Source organism: Pelodiscus sinensis, chromosome 3, assembly GCF_052426305.1.
Source record: "Pelodiscus sinensis isolate ZL-2025 chromosome 3, ASM5242630v1, whole genome shotgun sequence".
In the NCBI taxonomy this organism is placed as follows: Eukaryota; Metazoa; Chordata; order Testudines; family Trionychidae; genus Pelodiscus; species Pelodiscus sinensis.
In genome coordinates, this window is record NC_143054.1 from 28,721,233 (window position 1) to 28,732,975 (window position 11,743).

General features: G+C 42.9%; 1 long non-coding RNA gene across 1 annotated transcript; it reads right to left on the minus strand.

The window, feature by feature from the left end:
* Positions 1-6,878: 6,878 nt before the first annotated feature.
* LOC142827769 (uncharacterized) lies at positions 6,879-11,613 on the minus strand. The gene is made up of 3 exons (XR_016349112.1): positions 9,032-11,613; positions 8,760-8,888; positions 6,879-7,048 (listed from the first exon to the last, which is right to left on the minus strand). It is a non-coding gene; the product is annotated as an uncharacterized LOC142827769 (long non-coding RNA).
* Positions 11,614-11,743: the final 130 nt, after the last annotated feature.

Below are 11,743 nucleotides of genomic sequence, written 5' to 3' on the forward strand. Positions count from 1 at the left end.
AAATCTGCTTTCAGGGTATCATACCTTTGTCAGAAATATATTTTGATCCATTTTTATCAGGGTAGATGAGAATCATGCTGAAAGTCTTTACAGTATTTTTCAGGCTTCTGTAGAATTCAGAGCCTGACTCTGCAATGTTTACTCACATGGAAGAGTACATTACTTCACAAACAATCCTACTGATTTGAACAGGGCTAGTAAAGTATTATTCAAACTAAGTGTGTTAGAATTGGATTCTAAATGGTTCTAGCATGCCTTTCAAAAATCATTTAATTTTTTCACACACAGATGCTCTTTTATATGAAAGAGCTAAAAAATGGTACAAAAAGGGATACAATGGAATAAAGTGAAACACAAAAGATATTCTATACTAATCCATCAGTTCATCATTATGATGTTCTACAGATTCAAATACATATGAAAAGAACCCCTAGGCAGCAGTCTTTGTTGTAAATTATTCTGTTAACAGTGCTTTGAATACAGTCCCAAACTTAGGCTGACACTGCAGGAGAAATGCTTTGAGTTTTGATCTATGCAAACTAACCTATTGAAGCAAGCAGTGGGAAAGGATTATTCTGTATAAGCAGCTTCATTTGTATTGTTAATGCACATCAGCAAAATAACCTAGTTGCTATTATTTCCTAGACTCCTTACATGTGTGAGGGTGAAATCCCTCAAATTGATTCCAAGTTTGTTATTTGATTTCTTAATGTGATATGGTGAAGCCTTCAATTTATTTTTAATGGCTCCTTCACCTATAGAACATTCTGTTTTGCTGTTCTCTTTCCTACAATTTTTCAGAATTATCGATTTTTTTAAAAAAAGCACCGACTCTTATAAACTTGCCAGAATTATGGAGAGAGATCAAGTACTTTAGATATAGCTCTGTGTAAAGAATGATGGGAAAACTGCTTCACTTCAGGAGTAGCTTTGGGGCGCACTAGATTTCAGACACAGGCAGTTGCTCTACCTCTCCTGTTTTGTTCTTGCTTTTGGGATGTGTCTTCATTTACTACTACCTCAGCACCAACTCAGCTGAGCTGGCCACATGTAGGAAGCTGAAATCAAGGTTTGACCATTTCCTGGCTACATGTTCTGGACAAGTACCTTGATTACAGCTACATATCCAAATCCAAAGTCTAAAGCATCACACAGCATATAAAGTCCATTCTTACTACCACAAGTGTTTGTCTAGTGAGAGTCACAATCTAGCCCATTATGATTTTTCTTTAATTAGTATATATTATCATGAATGCATTATTGTCTCTTGAATTAAGATGCATGGTGATGGAGTTATTTTATGTTTATCAACCTCACATGGTCCTTTAAAAAATTGTGCATGTGAATTACCCTGTTCAAAAATATATCTGTGACAATTATTTATTGGAGAAAAAAGAAGCAATGGAAGGAAAAGTGCATCAAAAACCTCCAAGTCAGACCAACTGTACTGCATAAACCTAGGCATTACATGGAATATCTGACAATGTTACCACTCCCCAGGGTTCTAAAATATTTGGAAACACTGGAAATACCTGGGCTTTCTCTCACTGGAAAAGAGACAAGTTAATGGAAGTGACCTAACAGAAGTTTTCATGATTAAGGAAATAATATTTGGTCTGCATATTGGTAGGAGGTTGAAAAGCTAGAGGACATAATTTAAAAATTAAGAAACTCTAAAACAAATAAGAAAATCACACATAATTCAATCACACAAGGTCATAAGTATATAGAACAGATTTCTGAAAAAAGGTGAGTGAAGGTACAAATAATTCAAGAGACATTTGCTTCTGTTTCTAAAAAATGAAGGACTAAAGGAGCATGATGGAAGAGTAGAGTGTTGGGATTAGAGTAAACTAAAAATAGGCAAGTACTGTATGTTGCAGTGGATAGTCTTCCCCTGTTCCTGAAATGTTTTTGTCTTTATGGATTGCAGTCATACTGTCCACTGTTATTGTCATTGTTAGCACTGGTTGGTTTGTTCCAAGCTTTAATAGCCCAGGAAGGTTATGGGTTTGTTATAGCCTTCTGTGACCTGCAATGTGCCTTAAAGTCCATGAGTTCACTGCTGCAGTTCACAGTGAAAGATTCCAACATTGCAGGAGGGTAGGGGACGAGGAGGATGTGTGTCATTGCCAGTGCCCGTTTTCTGGCCAATGGAAAGCTACGAAGACAGTGCTGGAGAGAGAGGGCAACATGCGAAGATCCACTACCGCCCATGTTCCAAAGGGCATGCAGAGAGAGATATTCTTGCTGACAGTCTCTGGGTGTGGTACTTCTGGGAGTGGCATGGCTGAGGCTGCAACAGGCACTTTGATCCAGTCCCAGCCCAAAGGATCATGATGGGCTGGAGGAAAATGTTTGGGAGGCTGGATTTGGCCCATAGATTTTTACACCCCTGCTATAGAGAGCTTTGTGGGTTACATACCATAGGTTTCGGCTTTTGGAGCCTACTCATCTGCTTACCTAAGCAATGCCTCGCCACTTACACTGCTACTTATACTCATGCTAGCCGTGTGAAACTCTATTGACCACCCCAAGTCTAGATCTACCCGAGGTCTCCTGTGTCTTTATTTGTCACCATGGTGCTGACAAATGTATGTAAAAGCTAAAGAAATATCCTTATCTTAAAATGTTTTATCCAATTTGCCTCAATATTTTTAGAAAGCTCCTAATTCAGGACACTTTGAAATTATTGCACTTGAAATTATTTTGTGTATTGAATTAGTATTAACAAAGTTAGTGGGCAGTTAATATGAGGCTTACAATGGAAAGCTAGCTGCTGCTTGTTTCTCCATAATAGACGGTGCAAAAGTATTGTGGGGATTAATTAATTCATGTTTGTTAAGTACTTGAGATCCCATGATGAAAGGCTCTATAGAAATATAACTATTGTAATTATTTATTCTTTATGAACTCATATGTTTTGCCTTAGAGGCACAATCTCATCCTGAGGTGTGCACTTATGTAAGTAAATCTGCACACATAATGATGAAAATGTACCTCAAAGTACCTGACCATTCCTTGTGAGCTGTCATCACGCCCTAAATTCCCTTTGACTGCAGACAGTTCAGCACGTGGGACAGTTGTAGGATTGGGCACTAGGTCTGTGAAATGAAAAGACCATTTGTATATGCCTACTGGCATACAATGAGGCAAGCTTTTATTTACACAATACAGATTTTCCCATTGTTCATGTTTTAGTCTGTCTCTCTAATAGAGGAGATAAAATCAGGCCCCAAAATTCAAATATGGATATGACCACCCCTAAGATCATATCTAGGTTTTAGTTCATTTGACAACATAAAGACATGGGATGATATCCTAACCCCATTTAAATCAATTATAGAATTCCCTTTGACTTAAATGGATCTAGAATTTCACTGATGGACAAATAACACAATTTGAATCCATAATCTGATTTAAAATGTGAATAGCACCCCAATTGGGCTACGTCTACACTGGCATGGTCTTGCACAAGAACTCTTTTGTGGAAGCGTTCTTGTGCAAAAACTCTTCCAGAGGAGAGCGTCTACACTGGCATGTGCATTTGCGCAAGAGATGTGCTTTTGCGCAAGAGCATCCATGCCAGTGTAAACACTCTCTTGTGCAAGAAAGCTCTGGTGGCCATTTTAACCATAAGGCTTTCTTGTGCAAGAAATTCATGTTGCCTGTCTACTCTGGCCTCTTGCGCAAGAACAGTTGCGCAAAAGGGCTTATTCCTGAGCAGGAGCATCAGTGTACTTGTGCAAGAACACACGGCCAGTGTAGACAGGCAGCAAGTTTTTGCGCAAGAGCGGCTGCTTTGGCACAAGATCGCGCCAATGTAGACACAGTCCAAATGTGGGGCAGTCATCTCTAGGATTTTGCTTTAAGCCAGTCTCCTGCTAATAATATTGGATTAATCTAAAACATGGAATGAATTAGGCCTATGGATATTGTATAGTTAAAGCTATAACTCATTTTTTGAGGAGTAATGTTAGTTCGGACTAAGGGCTTTAGTCCGAACTAACACGTCCCGGCGCACACTTCCTGGTTCGAACCAGCTGTGATTCGAACTAGCATGCCAGCGAGATCATGTTAATGAAGCACTCCTTCATTAACTACTTCGGTCGTCTCCATTTGCATCCTTAGTCCGAACTAGGGATGCAGTGTAGACGTACCCTTAGAGACTCTCAAAATTTGTAGATGGTATCATGAGCTTTCATGGGCACAACTCACTTCTTCAGATGAATGGAGTTAAGGAGTCCAAGTTCCAAATAAATAGCAGAGAAAGAGAAGGAAAAAGAAGGGGGGGGGGGGGAATTGTCATAATCAACTCCAGTGCTAACTCTGTCCATGTATCTATACAAGTGACATAATCACAGGTCCTAACCACAAAAACTACCCCATCAGAGGCTCGATCTATGCCATCAAGCTCCAGCAATGCCCCTCTGTAGGGTTGCCAGATGGTTTAACCAAAAATGCTGAACAGCCTCTCCCCCCCCCCAAAAAAAACACCGCAAAAAAAAAACTCTGTTAAGCAAAAAAAAGGGGGAGACCAAAGTTGTTGAGCAAAACAAAAAAAAAATCATCATGGCCCCTTTAAAAAGAGGTTTTTTTGCCGGTGTCCATTTAGTTTTTCTATTCCAGCCACAAGAAAACCCCCTGCGGAACCAGGTAAGCAGAGGTTGGGAGGGTGTCCGGGGAGCGCCTGGCGGGGGAGGTCTGGGGGCTGGGCCCAGTTGCTGAGTGTGTGTAGGGTTGCCAGGTGTCCCGTATTTTCGCCTCCTGGCAGGGAAGAAAGCAGAAAATACCGAATATTTCATGTGTCCAGTGTTTTCGGAATTTTTTACCCGACAGGAGGTGAAAATACGAGTCAATACCGGACACCTGGCAACCCTACCCCTCTGCCATGTATATTAGCCAAATTGGACAGTCTCTATGAGAAACAATTAATGTACACATCAGATATTCTAAAAGGTAACACACAGAAACCTGTTGGGGAAAATTTTTACTTGCCTGGGAACTCATTAATGGATCTCAAAGTTACTGTATTATTGCAAGCCAATTTAAAAAACCAGCTTGAAAGGGAGGCTGCAGAACTTAATTTAATTTACAAGTTTGACACCTGCAACAGAGGTCTAAACAAAGATCTTGCATGGATGGCCTGCTACATTCCACATCCTAATGACATAAAAAACCAAGCACCGGATACTTAAGAGCACTTGGTATCCACTCTTAATTTAGCACGAACACTGGCAATTTCTCCCCTTTTTTCCCCTTCTTTTTTCCTTCTCTCTCCCATCCTTCTCTTTCTCTACTATTTATTTGGAACTTGGACTCCTTAACTCCATTCATCTGAAGAAGTGGGTTGTGCCTATGAAAGCTTTTGATACCATCTACCAATTTTGTTAGTCTCGAAGGTGCTGCAAGATTATTCATTATTTTTTAAGTTTTTTTTAGTTACAGACTAACAAGACTACTCCTCTGAAATTATAGAAAATTGTAAGTTACCTGCCTCATTGTTTGAAAAGGTTTTACATTTTATGAATGAGTTGTCATTTGGTATTGCAGTTAGCTATTCTCCTTTAGACTCATTTTCTTGCTTTCTAAGGGGAAAATATCTGCCCTTATGTTCTGCCCAATACCTCTGCTGGGGCTGGACAGGTGAACTCCATATAGTTAAGTGGGAAGCTGTTTGTGGAGAGGGAGGAGAGCTGCTCCATAGAAGTTACTCTCCAGCCTATTAACACCCATCCCTTACCTTTGGGTCCCAAAGCATCATACACTCATAATAGTTGTTTCGGCCTAGGTTCTGGTAACTTTACTCATGCTGAGTAATTCCCTATGCTACGTGAAATACTTTTGAATCATTGGGACTGCCTTTGGAATAGGTGCTACTTGCCATAAAAGCATACTCAGCTTCTGACCATCAGTACTGTGTGATAAAAGCATTGCACATCAGATGCCACTCACCCTCTCTGACCACTGTTACTGTCTATCAGAAGTATGGCCTATCGGTCTCAGCATAGCTGTGATGTACTGGCAGAATATTTAATTCATACTTTTTTTATCTCCATTCCTCATATTTGTATCTTTCCTCTATTCATACAGATGAACCCCATCAATTCTACACTCTTTCACCTTCATCAGATGCGTTAGTTCCATATTATAGCTTGAGCCCTCAGATTTCAAACTGATGACATTCCTTCCCACTTGGGCACCACCTGTTCACTACACGACCAGGCCCCCTCCCATCCCCGCCATGCTACTGGGGCCCCACCTGCTGGCCCAGCATGACCATGGCGGGGGTCAAAGTGCCCTCTAATATTTTCCATTCTTATGTAGAATAAATGTTATGTGCGTGTGCGAATGTGCACTACTAGCAAAAACAAAAAACCGAGCTGTGGGCACTCTGCTAATCAGCTGGGCAGCATCTGAATCTCTCCTGAGTGGCTGGCTACACAAGCACATAGTTTAAAGGGAACACTGACTGAGATCCTACCAGCCAGCATGATGGTGGTCAGAGTCATGCCTGCCCCCTGCACAACTAAGACCCCACCAGCCCGATGTGGACACGGCCCTGCCTGCCACCTGGACATGACTTACTCCAGTCTGGTGCAGCTGGCCATTCACTGGCATTTGGACAAGGTCTGGTTACCCAGTAAGCATTCCAGAAAGCCTAATGCTTAGCGGGTAACTGGTTAAACATTTGTATTCCTAATGTCTACATGGAAAGGTTGCACCCCATAATTAAATTTATTTTGATACTTCGAACAGGCTTGATTTTTCCCTACTTCCTGGATTTAATCATTTATGAAACCTTCCTAAAATTAACCATGCATGTGCACACAAATTCAAAAAACTCACTTTAGGAAATTATGTTTTCTTTATTTGGTTTATTTTATTCAGTAGCATCCCCAGAAATTTCATTTGGCTGGTGCTCAAACTTCTCCTCTGTTTCTTATCTTCCTGCTCTTCTAATTATTTTTCTTTTATTTTAGCCCATGACAGGGTATATCTGGTGGCGCCACTGTCTTGGCCCATCCTGCCCTAAGGAAGTGTCCTGCTGGAAGGGAAAAGCAGCAAGTTCACACATCAAGGGGATGTATAGAGGCCCTCCCTGGGAGGTGGCAGACCACTGTGAAACCAAGACACTGTGGGGGGAGGCACTAGAGAGGAAGAGTCCCTGTGATGCTGTGCCCTGACACAAGGGGGCACGCTAGTGATGAGTGCACACTATAATACAATCCATGACTGGGAATCCCCTGGGATCCCATTCTTGAGCATCACTCTCAAAAGACTTTGGGAAAGCCGAGTGCAGCGCCTTCCGCCTTCCAAAAAAATCCCTTAAGCAATGATAGACTATTCTTCCTGACTGTGCCTGAATGACTTTTACTTTGTTCCTTATGTAAGTCAATTCCATTTCTGCAAACTGGATACAACACGCTACCTGGTTAATATTTCCCACTGACTTGCACCAATAAGCAGCATTCTATATCTGTTTTTCACAGGGGTAATCATTTCTGCAAGGCAGAATGCAGAAGAGAATCAGATCGATTGCTTCCATAGTACCCCCAACCCAAGGGTGGGCAATAATTTTTGCCTGGGGGCCACTTCAAAAATTTTTGAAGTAGCCCCAGGCTACCCCAAAAGGGGCAGGACCTAAACAGGAAGGGGCAGGGCTACCCCACCCCCAGACCATGATTGGTCTAGGGGTGGGGGAGCCTCTTTTCCTCCCTTCCTACTAGGCATCCATGCCCTAGAAGAGGCTTGACACGCTCCCCCCCCCCACCAGGCCAATCAGGGCGGGGGAGTGCAGGAAGCCTCCTCTCGCCCTGTGAGGAGCACGTGGCACTTCAAAGTGCCACGTGCTCCTCACAGAATTGGGGCAGGGCAAAGGAAGCTTCACGCAGCTCCCCCACCCCCTTATTGGCCAATTAGAGCCTGGGGGCAGGGGAGCATGCGAAGCCTCCTCTGCTCTCTCCGCTGCCCTGCAAGCAGCATTTCAAAGCACCATATGCTCCTAGCAGGGTAGAAGGAGGCTTCAGGCGCTCCCCTGCCCCCAGGCTCTAATTAGCCGGGGGGCGGGGGAGTAGCAGGGCCTCCATGGGCCGGATCCACTCGTTTGGCAGGCCAGATGCAGCCCAGGGAGACCCTTTAGCCCACCCCTACCCCAACCACTGACAGATTGCTGAGCTGTCCTTACTATTTGTAACAAAATACAGGACTATGTAGCACTTTAAAGACTAACACGATGGTTTATTAGATGATGAGCTTTCGTGGGCCAGACCCACTTCCTCAGATCAAATAGTGGAAGAAAATAGTCACAACCATATATACCAAAGGATACAATTAAAAAAAAGAACACATATGAAAAGGACAAATCAAATTTCAGAACAGAAGGGGATATGGGGGGGGAGGTAAATGTCTGTGAGCTAATGGTATTAGAGGTGAGGAAAGATAAATGTCTGTGAGTTAATGGTATTAGAGGTGATAATTAGGGAAGCTATCTTTGTAATGGGTAAGATAACTGGGGTCTTTGTTGAGACCCACGTGTAGAGTGTTGAATTTTAGCACGAATGACAGTTCAGAGGAAGTTTCTTCCACTATTTGATCTGAGGAAGTGGGTCTGGCCCACGAAAGCTCATCATCTAATAAACCATCTTGTTAGTCTTTAAAGTGCTACATAGTCCTGTATTTTGTTTCAGCTACACCAGACTAACACTGCTACATTCCTATCACTTACTATTTGTGGCACCCCATGCAAGAATACTAACCTGCATAAGAGTGAGGCCAAGTATATCTTCTCTTTGTTCTCATTACTTGTCATTTCTACATAATAGCACATTTTGCTCCCTCTGAAGACAGTGGCAAAACTCTGACTTTCATGAAAACAGGAGCAGACCCTTTGGGAATTAGAAACACACTCAGCACCTGAGCACATATCACCCTGATTTGTCTTTTTGTACAAGCAATTATTTGTATATTTCATGCTTTTCTTAGAAATAAGCACAGACTTTTTTTTTAAACGTGGTCGGTGATTACTAACTTTGGAATTCTTGTATTGACTAAAGAAAACAGCAACACTTCCACTAACACTATGGTAGCAGGATCTTGGAAACATGTCTGAGGACTCTGAAAACAGAAGCAGAGGAACAAGGAGTCCCAGTGTGAATACAGTACCTCTCAGAATGATGCTGAATGCAGTTACTCCAGGAGGAAAAAATGGTCAGTTTTAAAGGCATATTAATTATCCATGAACTTATGTATATTTGTGACTCCCCCCCCTTTATTTTTTTCTAGGAACAAAGCCTACCACCACCAACAAAAAAAATCAGTTACAGTAATCCAGTCTTATGCAAGCAGCCCTACAATAACAAGCCAGTGCACCAGGAGAAAAAAAATCACTAAGAAAACAGATTTCACCGTCAAGACAACAAAAAGAAAAAAAAAGTTAAAGTTATAAGAAGTGTCTTGCATAACATCCTTTAGATACTGTTCTCCACTTCCCTTCATCTGCCTTGTTATAACTGTCAGGCAACTCCATGGAGGTGACAGTTTTGACACACATAGCATGTGTGTTGAAATATAAGCATAAACAGGATTGCTTTAAGAGATGTTAATCCCTGGTGTAACTCCATCAATTTGAGTGGAATTACACCAAAGAGTAATTTGGCCCATAGTGTCAGCCTTGATTTAGAATTTCCTTTCTTCAGTATGTGCCAAAAATGTGATGTGTTACCTCATTTTGGGTCTGTGTGTGTGAGTGACTCTACTCTTATTAAAGTCAATGGAATCTGGCAAACTTTGTTAGTGGCAATTGAGCCTATGTTAGCTCATGCTGACTTTCATTACAATCTGTCCCCTTATGTCAAGGGTGGGGAACCTCAGGCCTGGGGCTGGATGTGGCCCCGCTTGCCTGGATGCGGCCCCTGAGGTTCAGGTCTCCACCCCATCATTGGGGAGCATGTGCTGGAGCTCTGATCCCCCTGCCACCCAACCGTGGGGCTGGAGCACACAGAATCTACTAGCCTGGGACCCCCTAGGTTCCGGGTGTGCAAGGGGAATGTGGGGAGTGTCGTTCTCCTTCTCAGTCAGGGGCCACATTAATGAAGGGTTTTTGTTTTGTTATTGTTGTTTTTTGCTTCTCACTTGTATGCGGCCCCGGCCTGATTTTTCTGTGGGTCAGCAGCTGCTGACCCCAAAAAGATTCCCCACTCCTGCCTTATGTAATAAAAGAGAAGACTGTCCCTGTTACATTTAGTTTCACAACAGGTGAGCTAAATTCTGAGATGAGATGAGCCACTGCAACTCTCAATGAAGTCAAAGATTATATTTGGCTTAGCCTTATACCTCCCCCAACTACATTTTTGTCCGTCTGTCTCTCTCCCTCCCTCAGTTAGTAAATCTGTTTGTTCAAGAACTCCTCCTACACTGTACAAGCTAGGGCCACCAAATTTGGTGTGTTGCTTCTTCTCCTAACTTAAAGCAAGGTCAGGGTTTAGTTGTGGCAGGACAACTGGAAGCCCTGGGAAAAGGAGAGTTTTTCATAACATGCAAAGGGGTGCGGGGCGCTGCTGTTTGGAGGGACATGATATAAGATTAAACAACAAAATTACAAGGTTCAAATCAAACACTTTAGAGGGAAAGTTAAGTAGCAGCAAAATATTTCTGTTCACTAGCCCTTGTATGGTTGGCTCAATAACATTGTTAACTTTCAATACAGCAGCCTTTTGACCATCATAGCTGCATCACACTTTTACTGCATTTTTCAGCATAAAGAATTGTAGAAGTACAGTACTGTGAAACTACAACCACTGCTGGGATGGAAAGTAGCAACCAATGGATCTACCATACACTCTTGTAACAAGGGAGGGTAAATTTTTGGGCAGGAAATCAAGACACATTCCCGCCCCTTTGATGATTACTAACAGACAGGAAGTAAAAATTTCACTCAGGAGCCTGTCTGTGAAGTGCCCAAATCCCCTTTGAAAATGGGATTTAGACTCCTAAACCCAGATACTTACTCTCCACCAAGATCAATCAGAGCCTAAATGCCAGGAGAATCTGGGGCCTACGTCACAGGGATGTTTTTGAAAGTTTTACCCAGAACCTGTCTTCATGGACTTAAGTGAAAGACACACACATGGTCCTGAATTTATCTATCCTAGAAAGGTAAAAAGGTGAGCTGACTCACATAGGGCATTTAAATCTAACGTGCTCCAGATGAGATTTGAATCGTAGTTGATTTTTAAGAGATTCCCAATCAATAACCACTGCAAAGCTGATCCAATGCCCTCTGGGAATGTCAATTTTAATGGAAATCCCAGTGCCAGATAGGGGGGATTGAGAGCTGTCTCAACACCCCCCTCGGTTCTGTTATGAAACCCATCCCAGAAAAGGAGCAGAAGGGAAAGAGGGAGCAGGGTGGAGGGAGAGGAAGGGATTGCAGCTGATGGGGCAATAGCAAGGGCAGGGGGGCAGGAGCAGTGCACAGGAAGTGGAGCAGCAATGAGGAAGGAGCAGCATGAAAGACAGGCGGGGGAGGAGCCAGTACAAGGTTGCCTGGACCCAAGCAGAAAGCAGCGCCTGAGGGAAGGGCGGAGAAGGCGTGGCACACCCTGTGCGCGTGTTCGAAAATTCTAACGTCACAATAGCGGCCGCCGCCGGCGGCTCTTGCCCGGTCCCAGCCGATCGGGGCTGGTTTGAGCTGGTGCGTTGTCATAGCGACGCCCTCCGGCCTATAAATACGGGCTGTGCC